Source organism: Perognathus longimembris, chromosome 4 (genome assembly GCF_023159225.1).
Source record: "Perognathus longimembris pacificus isolate PPM17 chromosome 4, ASM2315922v1, whole genome shotgun sequence".
NCBI lineage: Eukaryota > Metazoa > Chordata > Mammalia > Rodentia > Heteromyidae > Perognathus > Perognathus longimembris.
The window spans coordinates 75,844,206-75,870,321 of record NC_063164.1 but is presented as its reverse complement, the minus strand read 5'-3'; the positions used below and the strand labels follow the sequence as shown (position 1 = coordinate 75,870,321).

The window sequence follows — 26,116 nt, the reverse complement described above, 5'->3', positions numbered from 1 at the left end:
CTTTTATGCATAAAACTGTTACAGTAATTAGACTCTACAATGCATATGTTGGGAAGTAGCTCTGATGGTCATGTTTGATTCTTTTGAGCTCTTTTCTTAAGACTGACTTATGTACCTGAACATAGCTAGACCCACATTCTGGGCAACAATACCTAGAAGTTTTACAACTATACCTGATCAGCCTCAGATAGAATCTTTGTTCAGACACAGGTCCCCTACATCACCAAAAAATGGTGATTCATTCTGCTGGACATTCTCTGGGGAGACAATGACTGACTGGCTGCAGAAATTCTTTTCCTCTTCTCCTCCTTCTTCCCACCTCATATCACACAGCTGAACTCCTACCATACAATATTATAAATAAGAAGTACTCTCATACAGTTTCTACTTATTTGTACTAAAATTTATAACAATTCAGATGCTCTGAATGGTGTAAAAATAATGAAATATTTTTAGAATGATGAGTATTAGTAAATAAAACGAAGGCACATGTATTTTCTAAGTCCTCCAAATGTTCATCAATAAGGAGAAAATACTTTATTCTGTTGTAAACTTTAATCTTAAAGGGATCTATATATGAAAACCTTCCTATTTGTCAATTGTGTTTAAGTAAATAGTAATCCATTTGGTTCCTTTTCCCAAGACAGTATTTCATTGGCATATTTTATACCAAACTGAAAAGACTAATTTGTGGGATTATTGCTCAAGATTTTCTAGTTCAAATTACCAAAGCAATTTATGAAATGAAGAAGCCAATATCTAGAAACTCTATTATATTTTGAGTCCCCCAAGTACCAAATTCTCCTAGTATAGAATATATTTGGGAAGACAGTACAAATGTACTTTTTTCACTTCCACCTGCTAAGCAAACTAAACAAAAAGAACACTATATATAAAATAATCATAAGCAGATTCTAAGAACGTGGAGAAAAAGGGAATAAAAAGAGAAGGAAGAAAGAGAATGACATAGTAGTAAATGAAAGTTTCTTTCCTTCTTTTTCTTTTTTTATTGTGTTGATACTTGGGCTTGAACTCACATCCTGTGCTCTTGCTTAGCTTTTTCACTCAGGGCTGTGCTCTACCACTTGAGACACACCTCTACTTCCTGAGTTGTCTTAATTGATTTGTCAGATTATCCAGCCACTAGAAAAGCCAGCAAGATGGAATGCCAATGGACAGATTCAAAGCACCACTGCAAGGAAAACCTATTCTCTCCAAAGGGAGAAAATTGCTATAAGATAGAAAACTTCTACCCAATAATTGCTCTACTCCAAACAACACAGTAAAACTGGATTCTCCAAACTGCCAGCAAACACTAAGTAGAAAACTGGATTTTGAGTGTTGCTGAGTTCTTTCAAGATCTATCCCCCATTTCTAGCATTGTCAAAGAAGGCATAATGAGGAATCTGGAACTTTCATCCCAATAAGATATTGGGTGGGAGAATTGAGAATACCTCCATAGCTCAGTAGAAATAAAGGACTTAAAGAGCCCTCTCTTAACCCTAGTATATGTAAGAGTGACTGAGAACCTAGACCTCTACCTATATGCATTAATGAGGTGGCACTCCATTCACACATTACAGCAAAGACATAGAAAGCCTAAAAAAGCCTAAGACATTAATTAAGAACCAGAGTCTAATAATATATGTCCCTAAATGTCCAAGACTTCAAAAGAGAACTCCTTCATCATACAAAGAACCAGGACATCTCAAACTAAATAGAAAAAGATAATCATCACATACTGAGATGACACAGATATTAGAATTATCTGAGAAGGATTTAAAGCAGCTACTATAAAAATGATTCAAGGAACAATTACAAACCCTTTTAAAACAAGTAAAACAATGTTTCAGAAAAATGGTGGGAAAAACAAGAACTGAGTAAAAATATTGAAAGGAAAACAATATATGCAATGAATGGATTTAATTGCTTAACTAAGAGGACAAAGGAAAAAAACAGTAAACTTGAACCAAAAAATTAATCAATCTGAAAAAGCAGAGTGAAAGAGCCAAAAATAAAATGAGTAGTGCTTCTGGAATATGCAAGACAATCAAAGCTCTAACACTACATCCTTGGAGTCTCAGAAGAAAGAGGATTAAAAAAAATTTTTCATCAAAGAAAAAATAAATGGTAATTTCTAAAAATTCTAAAATCTATAAAAATTCAAAGAGAAGAAACTGAGAAACACTTAAAACAAGACGAAGCTACTAAAAAGTCTGTGTTAAAATGCATCACAGGCAAACAGTAAATAATCTAATGTATATCCTACAAAATTAAAGAGGGAGGAAGAGGGTAGGGGATAGGTGAGTGAGAATGTAGAAAAGATGTGACAGTGATCAAAATACATTGTATTTATAAACTGTTTGTTAGATGGCTACTCTTTTGTACAACAACTTAAATAACAAGATAAATAAACTACTGAAAATTAAAGAAAAATTGTGAAAGTAAGCAAAGAGAATGATTCATTGGTTTCTGTAAATTAAAAACATTTGGAAAAAAGCAATTAGAAAACAGAACAGCAATCTGAAAATGGAAGGTTTCCCATTCTGCACACCCTTTGCATTACTTCAATTATTTCTATTTAAACCATCTCTTTCTGAACTTCAAAATTCCATCTACCTTACTTTTCTTTGCATTAAAGCAGACATAAGAATGTCACCTGCTTTTTGAGAATCACTGACATTCAGAAGTATTTTCAAAGAGTAGGTTCATAAAGGATTAATTTTCTTCTATAGTTGGAAGTGGCTTTTCAGGCCTGATGCCACAGAATTTACCCTTTGTGGCTTCTTACATCCCAGATTCGGAAAATACAAGCTGCAATATAGAGAAAGGTAAGAGGCTTAGCAGAGCCCTTTGTGATAAATGAGTTTGCATCATCTGTTATTAGAACTTCTTGCCAATTGGGTCATTCCCTATTAAATTACCACTTGTCAATGTTTAAAATACTGATTGATAAATGACTGTGCCAAAAATGATAACACAACAGCTTTTATTTTCTAATAATCCTAGTTACCACAGTTTGGTTGTCAAGGCACAGATACCATATTTTTTTTTTCCTTCTAACTACTTTAGTAAAAGAAAACTTGATCTAATGCAAAGCTAACAGGTATAATAGCTGTACCTCTATATGTTACACATATACTGTTCCACTTGCCAAAATAAACCTACTGGCAATTTAGTGATATGGGGGAGCTCCAAGTTTCACATTTCATCAAATGCTAGTAATCTGTTTTATCAATATAAACTTCATTTTAATGAAAAAATTCTTTTCTTCAGTACACTTCACTTTTAGTACCCTTGAGTTCAATAATCCGCTCATGCTGTGGAACAAGAATGTTTTACAAGACCTTAACTCTCAGGAGAAATTTCTGTAAATCGAAAATGAGAGTTTTATGGGAATGTGTTGTATGAATGAGTGGTGCCCAACACTACGAAAGAAAACAAACAAACCAATAAACAAGTGGCATTTAGATTTCAGTTTACATATCCTTTTTTTTTTTTTTGGCCAGTCCTGGGCCTTGGACTCAGGGCCTGAGCACTGTCCCTGGCTTCTTCCCGCTCAAGGCTAGCACTCTGCCACCTGAGCCACAGCACCGCTTCTGGCCGTTTTCTGTATATGTGGTGCTGGGGAATCGAACCTAGGGCCTCGTGTATCCGAGGCAGGCACTCTTGCCGCTAGGCTATATCCCCAGCCCCTACATATCCTTTTGAGATACTACAAAATTAAGTTTTTACTGAACAGAATTTAGCTGAGCAACTAGATAAAAGACAAAGTGGCATTAATATACTTGAGATCACTAAATCAAAATACATCAGAGCTGGGCTGGGAATATGGCCTAGTGGCAAGAGCGCTTGCCTCCTACACATGAAGCTCTCGGTTCGATTCCCCAGCACCACATACATGGAAAACGGCCAGAAGGGGCACTGTGGCTCAGGTGGCAGAGTGCTAGCCTTGAACGGGAAGAAACCAGGGATGGTGCTCAGGCCCTGAGTCCAAGGCCCAGGACTGCCCGCCCCCCCGCCCCACAAAAAAAAAACAAAACAAAAAAAACCATCAGAGCCTACACAGGCAGAAACAATCACTGGGATTTACAACACTTTAACTTTTTCTAAAATTCTATGGTATCTCCATCTGAGTGACTTAAAGAGGAAATGCTTTCTTATAATTAAGCAAAACTCTGTACAGTTAAGGTTAACTAGAAATTCATTTGGCAATTGGCCAATTATAGCTTTATAATATCATTCAGACCATTCTTCCCTACCAGGGCTGCCTCCCAAAAGTTGCCTGGCCTTCTTTTGTTTCTCCTTTGTTTCACAGTTGTTGTTGGTTTTTTTTTTTTTATGGAGAATACTTGTTTTAATCATACTTATAGCACAACTGATCTGTTGGATGTTTTATATATATATATATATGTACAGAGGGGTTACAGTTACTTAAGTTATTTCTTAAATATAAAAAATCAATACAGGCAAAAGTCAGTCAGATTATGACCCTGTGGAGTTTCTCAGACCTCCAACTACATTCTGGTCATGTGCCATTGGTCTGCATTCCCTAACCACATGACTTCTTTTTGTTTTCGCTTTGTCCATTCAATTCAAATCTACTAGTGGTAATGTCTCTAGCAGAAATAATAACAGAAAAACAAAGAAAATAACTAATAAACTTCTCACTTATGTTGTTCTATTTTGTGGCACTTTTGTGACTTCTATCTTCTCTATCACATACAGGTTGTAACTGAGTGGTCATTCAAGACTTTGTCTGGGATCTGTTTGATGAGAGACTCCAATGCTCAAGTCAAGCAAAAGTTTAAGAACAAATACATCAAGTGGTGTTACAAGAAGTTCAGTTACCAGAGATGATAGGGTAAACTGCTATGGGGCAGATTTAATAAAGCTAAACTGTGTAGTAAGTCACAAGCAGGTAAATCAAGTATTACTCTGTGACTCTGTTCCTTCCATGAAGAGTGTATAAAGAAATCTCTCAAAAGAAACCATCAGGAAGAGTGAGTAATATAAGGTAGAAATGTTGCACATTGTCTGTAACCCAGGTAAAATAACAGTTCTGCTTTACTTAATACCTATAAAATAATATCTACTTTATCAATAATTCCTGCCTTCTATTTTATCTTCCAGTAAAGTGTTTCAAAAACAGAAAATTTTATATTTGCATGTGCATTAGTCAATCTGAGCCTAGCAATTGAATCAAACTGTTAGTCATTGAAGTTCCTATATCATATTGATTAACTGTGTGCATACACTTTAGACAATACAAACAGACAAACCAGGAAAAAAATGAATTTTAATCACCTTAAACCCAACATTATATAGTTACAGGTAACATTTTTATGCAGATGTCTCTAAATAGACTTCATTAATATGCATATATACAATTTTTCAGCCACTTTCTAATATTACTCTTTACAATATTGCTGATTACAATATCATTACACATAGTACATTAATTAGTAATTTTTAAAGTTCTTTCATATAAATTACAATGCCATGATTGCAAAAGCAGAATTCTTGTTTATATTTTACAGTAAGAAAATTGATCCCAACACTCTATACATGGAAGCAGAGAATAAAACAAGTGCCCAAATATTATTTGAAATGCAGTGTTCATGAAAATGCCCTAAGTTCTTAATAGTTCTGCTCTTTTAGGAGGAGAACATCATTTGAGGGACTATCAGCATCTATCAGAATAGCTTGCAAGTTCTTATATAAAGAAATAAGTAGATATTAAAAACTGAAGCTTGGTAAATATTGACACTCTCTACTAATGCTTGTTTCACACCAAAGACAATTTTGTAAATGATCTAATACCAAAAGCCAATTTCCTCTCTTTACACCCTCACCAGATAAGCAGTGCTCACCTTTCCCGACTCCCCATAAAATGATCTTCACTCCAGTTTGCACTGTCCGCACAATGGCATCTCCATAACATTCCCATCCTGACAGCAGAGTGGCACCTTCTGCTCTCACACAACTGGCTAACCCCCGAGCAATACAAGTCATGTCCTCTCCTCTTTTTAAATTCTCACAGAAGAATTAAAGAATTTTTTCCACTTTTTGAATCCTCCCACCCTACCCTACCCATTCTACCTTTCTGTGCCTTAAATACCATTTCCTGTTTTTCAATATTCATAACTCAGCCCATGTATCACCTATATAAAAGAAAGTCTTAGGATATTAAAAATTAGTCTTCGAAACTAACCATCACAGTGGTACATAATTTTGCAGTATATGAGACTTCTAAAGATACTATATAATGAGTTAAATCATTAGACTATAAAAATTCTAAAATTGAGTGATAAACCCTGTAATTCAATTTTGCTAGTGTCTCGTTCCTTTAATGATAATTGAGTTGGGTGTTTAAACAGGTCAGTGTAAGGTTAGAGTCTATCTGACAAGTTGAGAAGGTAGTGTTTGTTATGTAAAAAGTAAGTTTCAAAATATCAATTCATGGGGCTGGGAATATGGCCTAGTGGCAAGAGTGCTTGCCTCCTATACATGAAGCCCTGGGTTCAATTCCTCAGCACCACATATATAGAAAAGGCCAGAAGGGGCACTGTGACTCAAGTGGCAGAGTGCTAGCCTTGAGCAAAAAGAAACCAGGGACAGTGCTCAAGCCCTGAGTCCAAGCCCCAGGAATGGCCAAAAAAAAAAAAAAAGTAATACGATAATGCTATTGTCACTATAAAAATTATTAGGCTATCTGACAGCAGATATCTAATGAGCAGAAAGAAGCCATGATAAATATCCAGCATTTTTTTTGAAAGAATATAAAAGAAAAAAAATCTGAGATTACTGTTACATAAAAAATGATAGGGTAGGAATTCTGTTCCCATTTTCCCAAGTATTGGGTGACCCAAAAGTTGTGAAAAATAGCTTATGATGAGCTTAGTTTTGTTATTCTTTAACATTCTTTTTTACATTCCACCTTCTGGCACACCTTAATGGATGTGACTTCTCTTCCTAGTACCAATGTACAATTCTGCCTTAAGATGCTCCATCCACATCAAATACACCATTGTTTATATGACGTTTCATCCCAACTTTCCTTAGTTTCTGGGTGTTTGGGAATAGGAAAGAAAAGGAAGTTTGAGTGTCAGGATATCTAAGTTGTAGATGATAACTATCTATGCATATAATATAAGTGCAAGTTGACTCAAATATCTCTAACTTCTACTCTGTTTCAAAAGTAAGTTATACTCAGACATCTTGAGCCTTTATACTGTTTTAAAGAAAATCTGTGACTACATTTCAGTAAGATATCCGTAAGGAAATCACTTTGACCAAATTTATATTAGGTTATAAACAAAAATTACATAATAAACAGCTTCTTTTAAGTAGAATCTTTACAGACATATACAGCTCTCAAGAGAGCTATGTATATACTTAAACACATGCAACTATATACATTTTTACAACATCTTATCCCTCATTTAGTGAGTTTTACACCAACCTCCAACTCGAGTGAAGGATTTTTAGCAAAAACTGCCTCTTTCACTTGTGTCAAATTTCAAGAACCATTTAGTTGAGTTAATACCTTTTCAACTACTTTCTGTATCATACTATTCTGAATGCTACCTAAACCACAATAAAATCTCATTCATTCTGTCTTTGATGGATTATTACAGCATTTTATTAAGATCAAAATGAAAATCTTTGCTAGGTCCAACCAACTCACTTTCTTCACATTTTCCTATCCTATTATTCCTTTATACAAAAGGTAATTGGGTTAGTACATAAATATTAATTGTAGTGCCCATACTTAAATATGACCCTAGGAAGACACATTTTGCATTTTATTTTATTTCCTTTCAATCATTTACAGGAAACAACAAACACAGAATTAGTAGTCTCTATACTCTGAATAAAGATACTAGTTTGATAATGGGAATAAAAGTATAGAAATGAAAGGCATTGTAAAGAGGTACTATTAAACAACTAAATAGAATTTCTTCTGTAACACAGAGTCAACTTTACAGGATCTAACTCTATTTCAATAAAAGACATCTATTGTGAATTGTCCATAAAACCCTGGGAGAAAATATTTGCAGAATTATGCCAAAATTATAATTTCAGCAATATATATTCTAAGCCCTAAATTGCTGCTTTAAAATTCTCATAGCAAAATGGCCTAGCACATTTCCATTGTTCTTAAGATGCAGAAGGAGAAATAGAAAGAAAAGGGGGGGGGGAAAAAGGAAAAGTTACTTCATTTTCCTTATTTATGGAAAGAGCCCATCAGATAATAATAGTACTTAGCATTTGAAGAAAATTATTCCCTAACAAGATGTTATGTTCAACACATGGGTTTATACATGCATTTATAAAAATAGAGATGAATCCTTTTTAATTATAATAATAATGGAACTAGAAGAACCAGAATCTAGGATGAAAATTCATGGCATTATTGTTTAAAATAAGACAATAATAAGAGATTCCAAGTAAAACAGGGTTCTTTAAGTTCCTAATTCCATTTAGCTTAGAAAGACAAGGAAAAAGAGAAGATAAAGCTATGCATTTAAAACTGACAAAGGGCAGTACTTTTATGCAATTTTTAATTAATCTATGGGACCATGTGTCAGTAGAATTTATTGAGAAAAATAGTTTAGTGCTATTTTATAAGGGTAAGGCATTAGAAGAAAAACTATTGTAATTGAAGTTACACTTGCCAGGAAAATATTATAAGAGCTATTAATCATGAAGATTCAGGTCATAAGTTGGCTAGAAACTAAAGCTGGGGGCGGGGGGGAACAAAAAATATCAACAACACAAGTGGTCAGGTGAATTGTGGATGTTTTATTTTTTTGTCTAGATTTTTCTTTAAAAAAAACCCTAAGTTCTTCAAAATGAAAAGAATACTAAATTAAATCATATGGCATCCTATAATTTATTTACTTTTATGATTTATCTAGCCAGCATATTTTAGTAATTATCCTAGCAACTCCAAAAACCATTTCTCTGTATTAGAAAAATAAGTTTTCTTTCCTTTTCTCTGTGTTTTGACACACATGTGTACAATATTTGTAAATACTTTACTAGGTATACAAGTGTTTTATCATAATTCTCAACCCAGGAAGCTTTTAAGTCTGCTAATATTTGGGTTCCGTCCTCCAAAGTTCCCAGTGATTTGTTTTGGGGGTGCTGCCTAAGCATAAGGAATTGTAAAACTCCACAAAATTCCAATATGTAGCCAAAAATAAATAACCAGCATAAAAGGCTACAACCCTGTATCCTTAAGTCTAGTAATTTCGAAAAGATAAATGACTGTATAATAAATGGTTTACATCTCATTTCAAATAACATAGAAATTATTGGATTCTCTGTGAAAACCTTATTTTATACCACCTAAGACTGTGATGCACCATTATTACACCCTAATAATAACCAGACGTTTTCTAGAAAACAGTGTCCAGTTATCCATATGGCTGCCTTAAATTACAAATAGCTTGTCATTCCTGTTCTTGAGATGTTACTTTTTTCTATCTTGAAATTACAGTAATAGGTAAGTTTCTGTAATTTATATGCTTGTTTTTGAGGGGATTGTTTTAATGGTACCTCTACTAGGCAGATATTCTGGCACCTGAGTCATGTGCTTTTAATTATTTTCAGAGAGGGCTGCACAATTTTTCCTGAGGTCTGTGTTAGACAGGAATTCTACTTACATCACCATGGCTGGCTTACTAGCCAAGACAGGGTTTTACTAGCCCCCCCACCCCCACGCAACTTTATCCCCCACCTCCCCCACAGGCTGACCTTGAGTCATATTCTGAATTCTACTACAGAAAAGCTGTGATTACAGGTATAAGTCTAAAGGGGAAATGTTTTGTCGCTGTAGTTCTGAAATTGAACCCAAAGTTGATGAACTCTAGGAAAGCTCTCTACTACTAAGCAACATTCCCAGCCCTTCACAATCTTTAAAAGTGAAATAAAGGCATCTCAATGATTAAGTATATCATTCTAAGATATTTTTATCATCTGAACATTTAAATTTACTTTAGACAAACACATGGCTTACAAGATCTCTAACAGAAAACCAAGTTTGAGATCCTGTATTATAAGCATACTAAGTGCAGATAACTGAAAAAGTCCCTAATGAAATGGAAGTTATTTCTTTAAAAGATCAGAGAGTGTTTTATAAAGTGAACTACTACTGACTTGTTTGTTTTAAACTTCCTCTATGCAAAACTAGCAACACACAGGAAATCAATGCCCAGAAGAATCAGAATTCAGTAGTAAGGATTTATCTTTTAACACTTTTCTGGTGGGGGGGGGGGGTCTGTGTGTGTGGTCTCTTTCTTTGGTGGGGGGGTATCAATCTTGGACCTTGAACTCAGGGCCTGGGTGCTTCCCTGAACTTTTATGCTCAAGGCTAGTACTCTAACATTTGAGACACAGCTTCACTTTCTACTTTTTGTTAAATGCAGATAAGAATCTCACCGAATTTTCTGCCTGGGCTCTCAGCCTCCTGAGTGACTAGGAATACAGGTGTGACCCATTAGCGTCCTGATTGGTGGTGGTGGTGGTGTGTGTGTGTGTGTGTGTGTGTGTGTGGTCACTGGTTCATGGCACTGGGGCTTGAATTCAATGCATTGTACTCTTTAAATTGCCTGTTTGGTTGGTATTCTACACCATTTGCCTACAGTTGAGATTTTTGCTGGTTATTCTGGAGATGGACTCAGGATCATTTCTGGCCAGGCTGGATTCAAACAACAGACCTCTGTATCTTAGCCTTTTGTGTCACTACAATAAGCACCCAGTAAAATGCAGGTAATCTTTCTAAGTGAGCAGACATATGGTTCCTTCTGCTTAACATTCTTCATATATACGTGTGTGTATGTGCATATATAAATATAAATACACACACATATATTCTTTCCATCATAAAAACTGGTTTCAGGTGTAATATCTTCCATTGTAGTGATTCTGGAACAGAGGAGAATTCATACATTATACATATTTACATTTCCTTTTCACCTGTATTCTAAAACACCAGCATGTCTCTACAGCCACTCTGATCTGTAAGAGCAAGTGCTATAAAAATGACTGGAAATTTTGTGATACAGTTATCAAGCTTTGCAGTTATACAAACAATTAACTTAAGGTTCTATTATTAATTTGAAATGTGACTATGCAAATTATTCCACTTTATCTTTTCATATATAAATATAAATATAAAAGATTATACAATAACTCACTTACAAATTTACTTCTAATATTGACATTAGTAGGAAGAAAATACCCATTTTCTTGATTTACAGGCATTACTACTCTATGAAGCTGAGTGCAAAGCTCAGTCAGAAGAGAAAACTGAAGAAATGAGAAACCACCATCACTGGGAGCTATCCCTGGTGCTGGTTTCAGACCATGGCCCCATAGTTTATGTTTCCAACATTCCAAAAATGAATCAGACTGTGATTTATACTTCTCACCTTGATTTAGTAATAACATATTTTTGCTAACATAACTTTTTCCCAAACATAACTTCTGGTTGCTTTCCTCAGACTTTGATTTATTTTCTCAAATGAAAACCAAACCTGATACTAAACTGCTTCCTTTGCTGGACACTTTTTTGCATTAAGAATTTTGTGTCTAATCCCATCAATGATAGTTACGAATGAATGGTCAATGACATTTTCCTCTCATATTTTCGTAAGGAAAACTTAAGTATATCCGGAGTATTAATTAAAAATAATCAAGCAGACTGAAACGAACTAAGACTACTGAAAAGAGCTCAAAAAAACAGCACCATATTCTTGGTGTTAAACTAATTTCAAGCACTCCTTTTCCCATGACTCTATCATGGAATTTCTTTTTAAATCCCAAAGACAGTCTTAGAATATTCAACAAGCTCTAAATAGCCAAGAAGACCCAAAACAGCATTCCCATAAAAATATAATCCCTGACATAGCATGAATATGTGGGTCTTCAGAAAAAAAAGGGGGAGGTCTCTTTTGAAGCCTCAGAACATGTTAAGAGTGTACACTGGTGGTCAAAAGAAGAATGAAGAACCTTACATTTCAGTAAAATAGAAAGCAAATACATGTTTATTAAAGTATCAGAGCTGTCTCTTCTGAGACTGGAGGTGTTCATCTCATGTCCTGGATAAGTTCCAACTTAGGTAATTACATTCTGGTTACCTCCCCCCCCCCTCGCAGTTTTTTCAAGTGAATCCAATATTTTTCTTCACTTCCTACCCTAACCTGCTGTGTAGTGTTGCGATGAGCTGTTAAACAGCTGCCATGCCTCACTCCACAATGGTGACTGTGCTTCACTGTATAATTTGTAACCATTCTCAGTGTGCTTTCAGGATAAAAGTGTTACCCTAAAAAATACAAGAAGTCATTATAATTTTAAAGACATACAGTACAACTGCTTATTTCAGTTAAATTCGGCATAACATATTTAGAAAATATCTTATTTGTGAAAAGCCATAAAACTAGGTTAAAATACCCATGAAACATTCTATGAAGATTACATGAAAAGGTATTTAAAGAAAGCAAACTATTTATCAACTATATGAATATTCTGCCAAAGAAAGGAATAGTAGGAAGAACAAATGCTTGAGACATTTTTATTTGAAAATACATCTGCCTTCATCAGATGGTAAAATTCCCAATGTCACCCAAGAAAAACAGTGAAGAGAAAAACTGAACGCTAAGTCAATGGAAAATGGAGGTAAGCCAATACATATAGAGAAAGAGATCAAGGATAAATACAATTTTTAACATTTTCATTTTTTCCTTCAGGATATAAAATTACACACTTTTATTTTCATGAAAGCGTATAATTTTCACAGTAGACTGTCTAAGGACACTTGAAGACAGGAACATACTTGTGACAATTCTGAAATCTAAGGGCCTTTAACACCTCATTTGGTAGAGATGCTGTGGTTCTCAACTTTAGCTTACAGCAGAATAGCATAGGGAATTAAAAAAAAATACATGGTTCCAATTCCTGAAATTTACATTTATTTGATGTGGATGTGCAGGCTTTTAAAAAATGCTTCCTAGTTCAACACAATAAACAACAGGAAGCAGGTATTTGAGAGGGTGGGGTGGGGTCAAAAGAAGAGAAGAGAGAGGCAGGAGAATGCAGTCAAGAATTCACTGTATATCCTACAAAATCAAGAAAAGTGAAGAATGGGAGGGCAGAGGAGGGATGGGTGAGAATGCAGAAAAGGGGTGACACTGATCAAGATGCACTATATTCATAAACTGCTTTGCTAAATGGCAACTCTTTTTGTACAACTACTTAAAGATAATTTTTTAAATCATTTAAAATGCTTCCTAGGGTACTGTATTTTGCAGTCAACACAGAAAAGCACTACTTTAGGCTAAGTTTTACTATTTTGCCTGTTTCTTTCTTGACTGCTCTTATTTAAGGAGAAAGAACTTATTCTTTGAGGGGATGCACATTGGCATACCTGATTAATACAAGCCACATAATTAGTCCTCAAGGTAGCGTTTCATGGAGGGATTCTTCATAAGCAAGCAAGGAAAAAACTTTATCCCTAAGGGTTATAAATATGAAGGGATACATTTTTAGCAGTTTTTTCAATAGTATTAAGATAAGCTTCTGGCCAAGCATCAGTGACTCATTCCTGGGACCTTAGCTACATGGGAGACTGAGATTGTTGGAAATGTGTTAGAAAGACAAAAAAAAAAGAGTTTATAAGAACACTTCTGAAGAAAGAATTGGATATGGTGGTGTGTGCATGGCATTCGAGCTTCAGAGAAGCTTAACAAAGGATAGCATGCAGGTTATTATGTCAGGGCAGGAAACAAGATCCCGCCTGGAAAATAATGAACACAAACCAACATGGGAGAAGAGTTTCTAAACAAAAAATAAAACGTATAAATATTTTTCAACCTATAGTGTGTTGGGTAAATTCTCTGTATTAAACATTCGCTTATACTTAACTATAAAATGTTTGGGTTTCCTCTGTGAGGGAAGGGAGGAGCACTATGCCAATTGAGCTTTTTGCATTGTATTTTGATTCTGATATAGAATCTCATTATAATTTTGCCAGGCTGACCTCAAAGTCTTCTTGCCTCCCTCTCCCTAGTAGCAGGGATTATAACGTTGTACCACCATATTTAGCTAAACTATAAAGTTTTATACTACCTTTTCCCTAGCATATCGAAGACATAACATCTCTGCTCAAAAAACAAGGAATAATCTGGTAGTATAATGGCACTTGCATATCAGCTACCTACAGTGAAATATTCTCTACCCTCATAAAACATGTATCATGAATACTCATAAGTAAAATAAACATAAGTAAAATCATACATTGAGTCAAATACTTAAAAAACTTGTAAAATGACATGAGTAGCTACTTTGTCTAGAAGGTAGGAAGTAATTCACTGGTTTCTATTAACTATACATCCTTGTTCTACAAGTTTTAGCCTACAGAAAAAGCATCATAAAACAAAAATGTAGTACATACATGTATTAAGAGTAAGCAAAACAGAACAGGAGAAGTATACACATAAGCAGCAATAATGCACCGTGAAACACTTCAAGTTCCTAAGAAAAAAACAAAGGACTTACAGTATAAAAATGTACTGGAGTTATATCACAAGAGGAGAGACTGACAAAACAGCAATTAAACATTTTAGTGGTGTGTACATTATACATAGAAGAAGTTGTCTATACATGCATAGATATACATATATATGTATGTATATATGACACATATTATTTATATATGGTACATATGTAGATAGAAGTAGATACATATGATACATATATCTACATGTATCTATCAAAAATGCTATATGCTCTACATTTACATATAATCCATCAATTTTTTCCTTTTTCTTTTTTTAAATAATTACTTATTTATTGTCAAAGTGACGTACAGAGTGGTTACAGTTTCATACATAAGACAGTGGGTACATTTCTTGTACTATTTGTTACCTCCTCCCTCATTTCTCCCCTCCCCCCTCCCCTTTACCCTCTCCCCCATGAGTTGTTCAGTTGGTTTACACCAAATGGTTTTGCAAGTATTGCTTTTGGAGTTGTCTTTTTATCCACTGTCTCTTGATTTTGATACTCCCTTTCCCTTCCCTAGTTCTAATACCAGTATATACAGTATCCAGGGTATTCAGATGAGATACAGTAATAGTGAGGGGGACAACCACAGGAAGGGGATACAAGAGGACCATCAACAAAAGAAGCTACAATTTCACATGGCATGTTGAAAGTAATTACAACAGTGATATAACAATCGTTTCTATAACATGGAGTTCATTACTCTTAGCATCATCTTATGCATGGATAGATAGATGTTGATAAATAGGTATGGAATGACACCTCTACAAAACCTCTATCTACATTTGAGAAATCATGAGCCATTATACTTAATCCAAATTTTCTCAACACCTTGAAAGTAAGACACTTTGGTGGCACTTTAGTATTAATCAATATTCTGCCCTAAGTATGACAACTGTCATTCATGAGATGAATATTCTAGAAAACATGTTTTGCTCTGAATAGAATGATTGAAACACCTCTCTATTTCACTGTGGATATCTCCATCTGCAAAATTTATATAGTAGATTTTGTGTTTTGTTGAATAGAAAATACTTCAATAAAAAAAAAAGAAATTGTCTTTTACATACTTTAATAAATCCCTAAAGCAACTGAAAAAGAGGGTGCAACTCAGAGGTCAGTTCAGATAACTGTTTAGTGGCAATTAAAGTTGATGAAGTATAACAGAGTAGCAGGTACCATCTCACACCAGGAAAGGGCATTTACATGTGCAGAGAAGACATAACATATACTGCATGAAACACTTTACCTATTTCCTTCTCAAATAATCTTCATTTGATCCCCATAACTTAATGTTAGAGCAACTAGGTCAAAACAGATTGTATAATTACACCACACTGCATATCTAGAAAGCATCTAAACCAAGGATGGAAACCAAAGCTGCTGACTCCCAGGTTTATGATCTACTCTCTCAATCACATTTCCTCTTATAATATATAAAACTCTCCTCACTTACATGAACATACATGCGAACACACACACACACACACACACACACACACACACACACACACACACACACAGGGAACTAACCAGAATTTTAACTCAGCCTTAGTGATCTCAGTCAACTATTGAAACAGGACTCAAAAGTTGTAAAAGGGGGCTCCACATAACAGCCATATTTAAAGGTAGAACAGGCATAGGATAGGAAAAAAAGAAACCATGCCATGCAAAGCACCAGTGGCTCATGTTTATAACCCTCTCTACAAAGGATGTGAGATGTGAGGATTATGGTTTGAAACTAGCTCAGGTATGAAAATCTGTGAGACTTTTAGCCACAATTAAGCACCCAAAACGCCACAAGTGGAGCTCGGGCTTAACTGGTAGAGTAGTACCTTGAACAAAAAGCTCAGGGACAGTGAATTCCCAGGCTTGAGCTCAAGCCCCAGCCCAAGGACAGGGGTGTGTGTGTGTGTGTGTGTGTGTGTGTGTCTGTGTGTGTGTGTCTGTGTGTGTGTCTGTGTGTGAGTCTGTGTGTGTGTCTGTGTGTGTGTCTGTGTGTCTGTGTCTGTGTGTGTCTGTGTCTGTGTGTCTGTGTCTGTGTGTCTGTGTCTGTGTGTCTGTGTGTGTGTCTGTGTGTGTGTCTGTGTGTGTGTCTGTGTGTGGGGGTAGCTTCTATACAGATATGCATATATATGTGCATATATATTATATTCCATAATTTAAACAGCATCTCGAGAAAAATATGAAGAAAACTTAACATTTCAATAATAGAGGATACATAACACAAAATTTGAAGAGAAAATGACTGACTTACTCAGGATTTATAATATTAAGTCTCAGAAAAGATAAGAAATTTATTTTTAGGAGAAGTGTTTCAAATGATAGAAACTCCTATTCCTCAATAAAAGGTTAAATTTTATATGAGTATTATAGTTTTCACTACAATAAAATATACTGTAATCAAATATAGCTAATTGTATCATGTGCTTTTTCACTTTAAAATAAATTACAGACTAGAATTCTAGATATTTTCAGTGAAAAAAGTAAGTTTCAATGCAATCCTCACATAATTATAAAGTCTGCTTGTTGTATGTCAGTAGATTCTTACTTGAACCTGTCTGCACTCAGTTTGGAAAAGGTAAATATCTGAAGTAGAGGTATCAGCTATCTACACTGAAAGAATAATCATGAATTCAGAGTTAGCTTATAAGAATAGGAAGTATTGTAGTGGGTACTAAATTTTAAACAAGGAAGGTATTTCCAGAGATATATAAAAATAAACCTTATAGAAGAGAAATTTTGTCTTAATGCCCCCTATTTATACATGAATTTTACTGTGTGGCTGAGGCGGAATGAGACTTCCCATTCATGGGTACTAACAAGACTATCTGCCAGGCACTATGCTCTCACACCTGTAATCCTAGCTACTTAGGAGGCTGAGATCAGAGGATCATGGCTGGAAGCCCACTCAGGCAGATAAATCTGAAAGAGACAGAGAAAGAGAGAGGGGGGAGGAAAAGACAACCAGAAGTAGAGGTGTGACTCAAGTGGTAGAGCACTAGCCATGAGGGGAAGGGGAAAAAAAGAAAGCCAAGCAAGACAAGATAGCCTAAATTCAAGCACTTGGAGGGGGAAAAAAAAAGAAAAATATCTTTGTTAAAGAAGAACATGCATTTATGCAACCATTGTGCTTATCTCTAAGTAAAGTAAATTATAACTAGGTTTACAATATGGCATTAGGTTCTTACTGTTTATTATTAAGTAAATTTTTTCTAAAATATTTAAATGAAATTTAGTTACAAAGTTTATTAGCCGATTTTTACTACTAATATACAAAATTGAAATTTTCCAAAATAGTGACAATTATTTGAGAGATAGTTTCATAGGAATTCTTAATAGTAAAAGTACATTTTGAGGCAATACTGAATCAACTCTACCAGAACAATCAAGCTGAAGGAAAGCTTATCATTTCCACACACTCACAGAGTAGGTTGGTAAGTAGCTGGTAATAATACAAAAAAAACAAGAAGTAGTTACCTTGGCTTTATCTAAAGAACCTAATTTGAGCAATTTTTAGTGTGTCAAAGGAAACAGCAAAACAATAAAACAAGAATGGATGCCTTTTGGTAATTAGCTTCTTCTAAAAACTCTAAATCTCAGACTCTCCTCATATATATATACATATATATGTGAAAGTAGGAAATATATATATGTATATATATACACACCTCACATACATATATGACACTCTTATATTACATATGAATATGAGTACACGCATATATTAAGTATGTATATTTATGCATATGACACATATTTATATGTAAATAAAATATATGTGTGATATATATGTGCTGCATATATTTTATGTTTTCATTCTTTATATATCTGAAATCATCAGCAAATTTGTCTCAAGTCCAGTATCTCGGATATTGTCTGGTTTCCACCATTAATTCCTCAAGTCATCCCTTACACATTTTCATCCAATAAAACATTACATAAACTTGCCAAGTTTACACTCCGTGTATTCATGTGAATTTCCTCCTTTCACTTGAATGCCATTCTCCTATGCCATTTTCAATAACCTAGTGCCTTTTCTCTTGTTCCTATTCCTCTTCCCATCAGCATTCTATTAGCACCATTTTTTTCCACTTCATAAGAGGCTTCCTAATGATTGTGGGCTAAAGTCCAAACTCTTCAGCCTTAATTGATCTTCACACAACCAATTCAAAGGTAATAAAATTTCTTCTAAATTCAATAACTATTCTTAGTCAAAATCTGTATATCTCCTTCCTCTTTATAATGTACCCTCTTATTCATGCTAACTTCCTCCCTTTCGTGAATACTGAGAATAGAAGTACATATGTATTATACTCAGTCTTCATTTAATGAATTGGGTATAAAATATAATTTGTTCTTGCACTGATTGTTTTTCACTGATGAGAAATCATTTTGCTATGAGAAGTTAAGTTACAGCCTCGGATCCAACTGAGGAGAAATGAGCCCAAGGAAGCCTTTTACTGAATTCCCCCAAGTGTGATTCCAGCTTATCAAATGACACATCCCCATTTCGTACTCCCTTGGTCCTGATGCTCCTAGTTTTGTATATTCTCCCGCATTTGTGCTTTTGTGTCTTCTCAGATTCCTTAGGACAGGACTATAAGAACATAGGAAAAAATAGCTATCAACTCTTTGTTATACACTGGGAAAGAGGAGTAAGTTAATAGAGAAAAGAGTTAAATTATGCTTAAATTGGATATTCGTTGCTGAAGAATCGAGAGTACTTCTCTTTGGTGGTATTATATCTATGTTGAAGAAAACAGAAGTGTAATGGCTTCAATTAGGTATTTAATGAATAATAAATTCATTTAAAACAGCACTTTGTGGGTTGGAGGCATTGCTCCATTCATTCATAGACTGCAAGTCAATGAGCAAAAGCAGCAGGTACTGAGTTCAAGTCCCAGACTTGGGCCAAAAAAAAAAAAAAAAACACTGAGCAACCAAGAGTTTGCTCTATGTAACTTTAGGTTTGCAGGTGTGTGTGTGTTTGTGTGAGCGCACAACAAGGATAGTAAAGTAGAAGATGGTTAGAATCTAGTGCTGCATGAAAGTTTATATTTGTTATAAAGGAGACTTCTTGATAGTGAATAGTATTAAATACTAGAATTTTTCATTAAGAGAGACTTCCATAGATTGCTTTAAAAATCTTTTACAGTAATGTTCAAAGGAAACACATTTTTACATTCAATTTGAAGAGTCTAAATACTTGTTAGTAAACATGGGTACGTTCAAATTTGTAAAAACACAAGTTTTCTACATTAGCCCTAGATTAATAATCAAGAAGACCGAACTAGTGACATTGTTTCAGAGCGCAGACAGGAGTTTTACTAGTATGTCTAACACTAATAATTTCTCAAAACGTCTAATAAATACGACCACATGTGGTAAGAAGATTAAGGTATTTTCTCCCAATCCCACCTCTCAAAAGCAGAATTCCTGATGGCAGTAAAGAAGTTTTTGGGTGGGGAGACATGGGGGCCGCCTTCTGCCCTATCAATCCACAAATTCTCAAATTACAGATCTGCTGTTGTGTTCTGACACATCTGCTTTGCAATGTAAAATAGTGTTTTCTTTAATAAGAATTCTTCAAAAAGCCCTTAGGCTCCTCGTCTTTGTTTGCACAGCCTGGGAGTTTTCTTTAAAGTTTTCACACTGTTTTTAAATTTTTCCAATTTTATTTTTAAGTGAGTTAGGCAAAGTCCATAAACCTTTCTGGCTTCCCTGTTTCAGCTACTGAGACACAGAAGAGAGAAAAACATGCAGAGAAGTCCCTACGATTTCAATAAATGAGATGACCCTCAAGTGATCAACAACTTCCTCTCTCCTTCGCAATCAAAACAAAACAAAACAAAACAAAAAAGTAGGCAGTTAGAAAGTTGAGATGTTCTTTAAAATCTTAAAATTGACTATGAATTAAGGTTATCGCAGATGTAAAATCCCATTTTGTTTATTCAGGAGCAATGCTGACAATCCAATATAGTATGAAATATGAAGAGACAGCAAAATCATCACAGACATACATGAAATCTATCCTAATGATTTCAATATGGATGTCACCAGATATTCACTGTAGTAACTAAAATTTAGATAAAACACATCTTACTAAATCTAAAGTACACATCATTAAATTTGAGCAAACTCCAAACATAATCCTAAAGATACAAGCTTCATTTCATCCTCTAATTAAATAGCAAATATGCCATCAGGTACTGGTGGCTCACAACTGTAATTCTAGCTATTCAGGGGTTGAGATCTAGGACTGTGATTTGAAGCCAGTCCAGATAGAGACCTCTGTTAGACTATTATCTCTAATTGGCTACCAAAAAGCCAGAAGTAGAACTGTGGCTCAAGTGATAGAGCACTAGCCTTGAACAAAAAACTCAAGAGACAGCACCCTGGCCCTCAGTTTGAGGCCCAGGAGGAACACCAAAAAAAAAAGGCAGCATGCAGATGACATTTTATAGTCTCCATAAGAAACTTACACATGTATATACTTACTTTTTAAATTAATTAGGTTCAGCCATATTACAAATTTCAAACTATCACAATATAATTGGACTGAGATGGTAAGTGACAAATATATATGAATGCAAAGATTAAGAGCAGGGATATTTTGTTTCTGTACCTTCTGAAAATGAAGTAAGACACTATTTCCCTTCTGAATATTCCTTGAAGAAAATGATTGCCACTTTGATGATGCCCAGGTAGAATCTGCTAAGACACTGATCATTTTAAAGTATAAAGGATTCCATTTTGTAATTTCCTCTACTTATACAATACCTTCTTACACAATTTAATTTGTTGGTAACAAGGAGAAACCAGTTTTATGAAAATCATGACAATTTTCTCAATAGGGAGTCCTACAGAGAGAAATGAGAACAGTCTGAGATTATGAAGATGTAATCTATTTCATCCTTAACATCTAACATGATAGGTTAGGAACTGTGCTGAAATGCTGCAGTGCTTGATGGTATAAGGGAAGCTGAATAAATGACAATTGTTATCATGTCCTGCATCTTCAGATCCTCAGCCCCTCCCACAAAACTAGTTGTTCTGGACAGGCCTAACTGCAACTTGCCTTCAGCCATGGCCATTCCTTCCACTATACTTCCCAGAGCCTCATGATACCTCTAGCCCTCAGCTGCAGGCCTTTGCTTTAGCATAGTTACATCTGGGTGGAATATCTTCCACCCAGACCTGAATTCCACCCAGCCCTTCCCAAAGAAAAGAAAACTCTCTCCAGGCTCTCACAGGTTCCTCCAGGATTGTCTGCATTCCTGCTCTACATCCAGACCTCAACTCTACTCTGCCTACATTCTGTTCTCAGTGATCAGCTACTTATGCAGAGTACCTCCTGCTTCTTGAAGGGATGGCATACAGATGCCTCCAAATAGGGACAGGGGGCATTTCTCCCTTTCCAGTGGGAAAGGTAGGCTTGTCAACCTCGGCTGACAATAAACTCCTTTTCTTATAGGTAACTGTGTTCTTGTGGTCTTCTGGAATGGGTGCTTTCAACAACTAGAAATAAAATGGTTTTCTTATATATATGTGAGGTTACAGTCTTAGCCTTTTGCTGTTATTTTAAAGTAAGTTATTTTCCTTCTTTAAGCCTAATTTTACGGTCAGAATATTTTTTTTTAAGTTTCTCATTTCTCTTGTTGTCTTCTCACCTTGTAAAAATGACATTCTAACCCAGGCATTGGTGGCTTGGTCCTGCAATTCTAGCTACCCAAGAGGCTGAGGTCAGAGGATTGTGGTTTGAAATCAGCTCAGGCAGGACAGTCTGGGAATCCTATCTTCAATTAAACTAACACTCTCTCGCTCTCACTGTCTCTCTCTCTCTCTCTCTCTCTCTCTCTCTCTCTCTCTCTCTCTCACACACACACACACACACAGAGAGAGAGAGAGAGAGAGAGAGAGAGAGAGAGAAAATGGAGCTTTGGCTCAAGTAGTAGAGCCAACTAGCCTCCAGCAAAAAGAAAAAATATTCTAGGGACAATACCCAGACCCTGGATTCAAGTACCAGGATAGGCAAATACACACAACAAGATTACTTTCTAAAATCTTGAATCCTTCCTTTCATAACATTACTATGTTGCAGTCATTTCTATTCAGCATTCTGTTGGCTCTATTTAAGTAAAAGTATTATTTCTTCACTGGTCAAAGTTAAATACTAGGAAAAGACTATTCTCTTTACAGAAGATAAAACCTAGTAAGATTCCTAAGAGTTTAGATTAATATATAAGTAAAAAAGCACTTGAACTATAATTCTACTTTTAGATGTGTATAACAATGGGAAAAATTACATAAATACTCATTTTTAATTATGAAAAAGAAACATCCATTTGAATTGTAGAAAAGATAAAATGCTAAAACACATGAAATATGCTTAGTACAACACAGAGCACAATGTTAAGAATAAATAAGGGTTAGCTTTTATGGCTAGCTCTAAATAAAAATGACAAAAAGAAATCTAAAAATCCTTAAGATATTCTTACTTCTTAAGACAAAATTGATACAAAAGATTTGGATATGTCAAAGTCCCTATTTCTTCTAGGCCTTTGCTTTAGCATAGTTACATATTGACCTCCAGTAGCATGTAGCTCAGTAGACTACAGAATCATTTCTTTTTTCTTTATACCACAGTACCAAGACTGCATGTGAAATTTGCCTTCAAGAAAGGCAGAGTAAAATTGTCTTAACATTTTATCTCATTTATACTGTATTATTTAATATAGAATATAGTTCTTTTTCAATATATTCAAGTGGTGAATCTCATCTCTAAGTCCAAGAAAATATTTGTTTTCTGGTATTAATAATGCAAAATCTGCTTTGTTGCCCTCCATTCATTCATCATTGGAAGCCTTCAGTACTAAAAGAATCACTTCTGTAACCCAGAAAAGGAAGAGATGGTCAATGACACAGCTTAATCAGGGAGATCTAAAAATGATATCTCATTCAAATGTCCTCTGGCCATCTAAAGCTTAAAGCTATCACAACTGCATGAGAAAAGCTTCAAGATGTATATTGTCTTTCTTTAAGTAAAAATGGTTTATGCACATTTACCTCTATTTGCTGTCATTTATACTTTATGACAGAAGAGGATTATACCTTTCCTTGCATTCTTAAAATGGAAATGACTAGTTACTATTTAATCTCTATTAATAAATCACAGTCATCTTTTTAATGTACAAGCTGTACAACCATGGAGAAATGTATGCAGGGATTATCTGATGTGCAGAGTTGTCTGCCCTGCCATAGAATGACTCCAGGCTGCTATGTTTATTTTTTTTTCTTCACTTCCAATGTATTTTTTTAAATAGTTTATCTCTCTCCTCCCTTGTTGTCAAGCTGTCAGTCAGCTGTCACTTTTTACTGCTGTCAGTGAGCCTGCCTTTATCACACCCCCAATTTGTGGCTGTTAATCTGCTGTCAGCTAAAAAAAAAAAAAAATCAGATAATCAAGACCTCTGAAATTAGATTAACAATAAATGATAGGTTAAGAATGGATGGGGCCTCTGAGATATGAGTTCTAGATTCTTTTGTCACTTGCCTTCAATGGTCACCTTAGTGCCTTCATCCAAAAAATAGGGAGAATGCAATGGAGGATAAAGGGACAGAGACAAAAAACCCAGAAAGGCATACAAGACATCCCATTCATATTTAAGTCCTAAAGTATTCTGTCTACCAAAAAAAAAGGAAAAAGCATAAAATTTTCTGTAAATTTTCTGGGCAGGGTACTACTGACCATTTACTTGGTGAATTCCAGGATTGTTTTTAATAATCATCAGCTTATTTAATCTCAATGTTCCAAAATTACTTCTGATCATCTTAAAATTCTTTTGTTTGGTTTACAGAATAAATATCTCACTACTGAACCACTGAAAAATCTTTTTAGTTTTTCTTTTAGTCTTGGGTACTTCCTCAATCAGCTCTTAAAGTGACAAGTTATTCAACATTGAGAAATGAGTATGAGAAGGAACCAGTAAGGAATCTTGCCAAACAGCAAGCTATGTAAAAATATGGGAATTGTGTGTCTTAAAATCCAATTTAAAATTGTGTCCTGATGTGTCAAAGGCTGCTGACATGTAAGAAAGCTGAGTACTGAAAACTGACCATTGAATTTAGAAGCAAGAAAGTCATTGGGGACCTTCACCAGAACAAATTCCATCCAAAGGCTTTAAGAGAACACTAGGAATAAAACTGGAAGTGATAAGTATTACTACTAAGAAAAATATGTGGGGCTGGGGATATGGCCTAGTGGCAAGAGAGCTTGCCTCGTATACATGAGGCCCTGGGTTCAATTCCCCAGCACCAAATATACAGAAAACAGCCAGAAGTGGCGCTGTGGCTCAAGTGACAGAGTGCTAGCCTTGAGCAAAAAGAAGCCAGGGACAGTGCTCAGGCCCTGAGTCCAAGGCCCAGGACTGACCAAAAAAAAAAAAAAAATGTAACAACAGACACCAGTGGCTCACACCTGTAATCCTAGTTACTCAGGGGGCTGAGATCTGAGTATTGCTTTTGAAACTAGCCTGGGCAGGAAAATCCAAAAGATGCTTATCTCCAATTAGCTCCCCCAAAGGCCAAAAATGGAGATATAGCCCAAGCTATAGAGTACTACCTATAGCACCAAATATCAGAGACAGTGTCCAGGCCCCGAATTCAAGCCCCAGGATGGGCACTAAAGAGAGAGAGAAGAGAAAGAAACAGAGAACAACTCTGCCAAAAGATCAGTCTAATATAAGTAAAGAGGACTGTTTGTTTTCTTTATTATTTTGACTCAAACAGTCCTTTGATCTCACTAGTTACAATTAACTATTGAGTCGATTTCTTTCTTTATTGTCCTATTTCACCTATATTTCCAGCTTAACATCCACATTTCATTACTATATTCACAATATTACACTTGATCTCAAATCTTTTACATAATTTGCATCACATTTAATTGGAACCTCCTTGATCTAATTAAACTCAGTTTTTCCTTTACATTCTACTTGTACTTATCAAACCAAAAAGAAATACAGAAAAGCATTCAACTGTACTTATTAGAATGAATGCTCTCACTATAGGTTCTTAACTTCACACAGACCTTTTATGCTGTCTAGCAAGTATTACCCACACACAAATTTTTTTTTTTTGAACCCAGTACTGGGGCTTGAACTCCAGTCCTACAGCTCTCACTTGTCCTTTTGCAATAGGAAGCTTGTAGATTTGTTTGCCCAAGCTGGCTTCAATATCAATTCTGAAAACTTAGATCTCAGCTGCCTGAATAGCTAGGATTATAGGCATGAGTCACTGTCACCACGCTTTGTAATTCCTTTATTTTACATAATAAATAATGCTTTGTTTTCTTTTGGAAACCTCCGACAATAAGCATTCTTTGCTTCTTGGCACATTTTCAACTGTTTGAAAAATAAAAGCAATCGGAGGGACTATTTATTTATTTATTTATTTTTGCTGGTCAAGGGGCTTGAACATATAGCAGCTGGGCACTGTCCCTGAGCTGTTTTAGCTCAAGGCTGGCGCTCTACCACTTTGAGCCACA

General features: G+C 35.2%; 1 protein-coding gene and 1 long non-coding RNA gene across 7 annotated transcripts in view; one reads left to right on the top strand and one right to left on the bottom strand.

Annotated features, from left to right (window-relative positions):
* The window catches only part of Gtdc1 (glycosyltransferase like domain containing 1), a 364,166-nt gene that overhangs the window by 167,006 nt on the left and 171,044 nt on the right, over window positions 1-26,116 (bottom strand). The gene's annotated exons all lie outside the window — the stretch shown is intronic.
* Window positions 9,360-26,050, top strand: LOC125350707. Its single transcript, XR_007210800.1, has 3 exons — window positions 9,360-9,563; window positions 20,778-20,783; window positions 26,038-26,050. It is a non-coding gene; the product is annotated as an uncharacterized LOC125350707 (long non-coding RNA).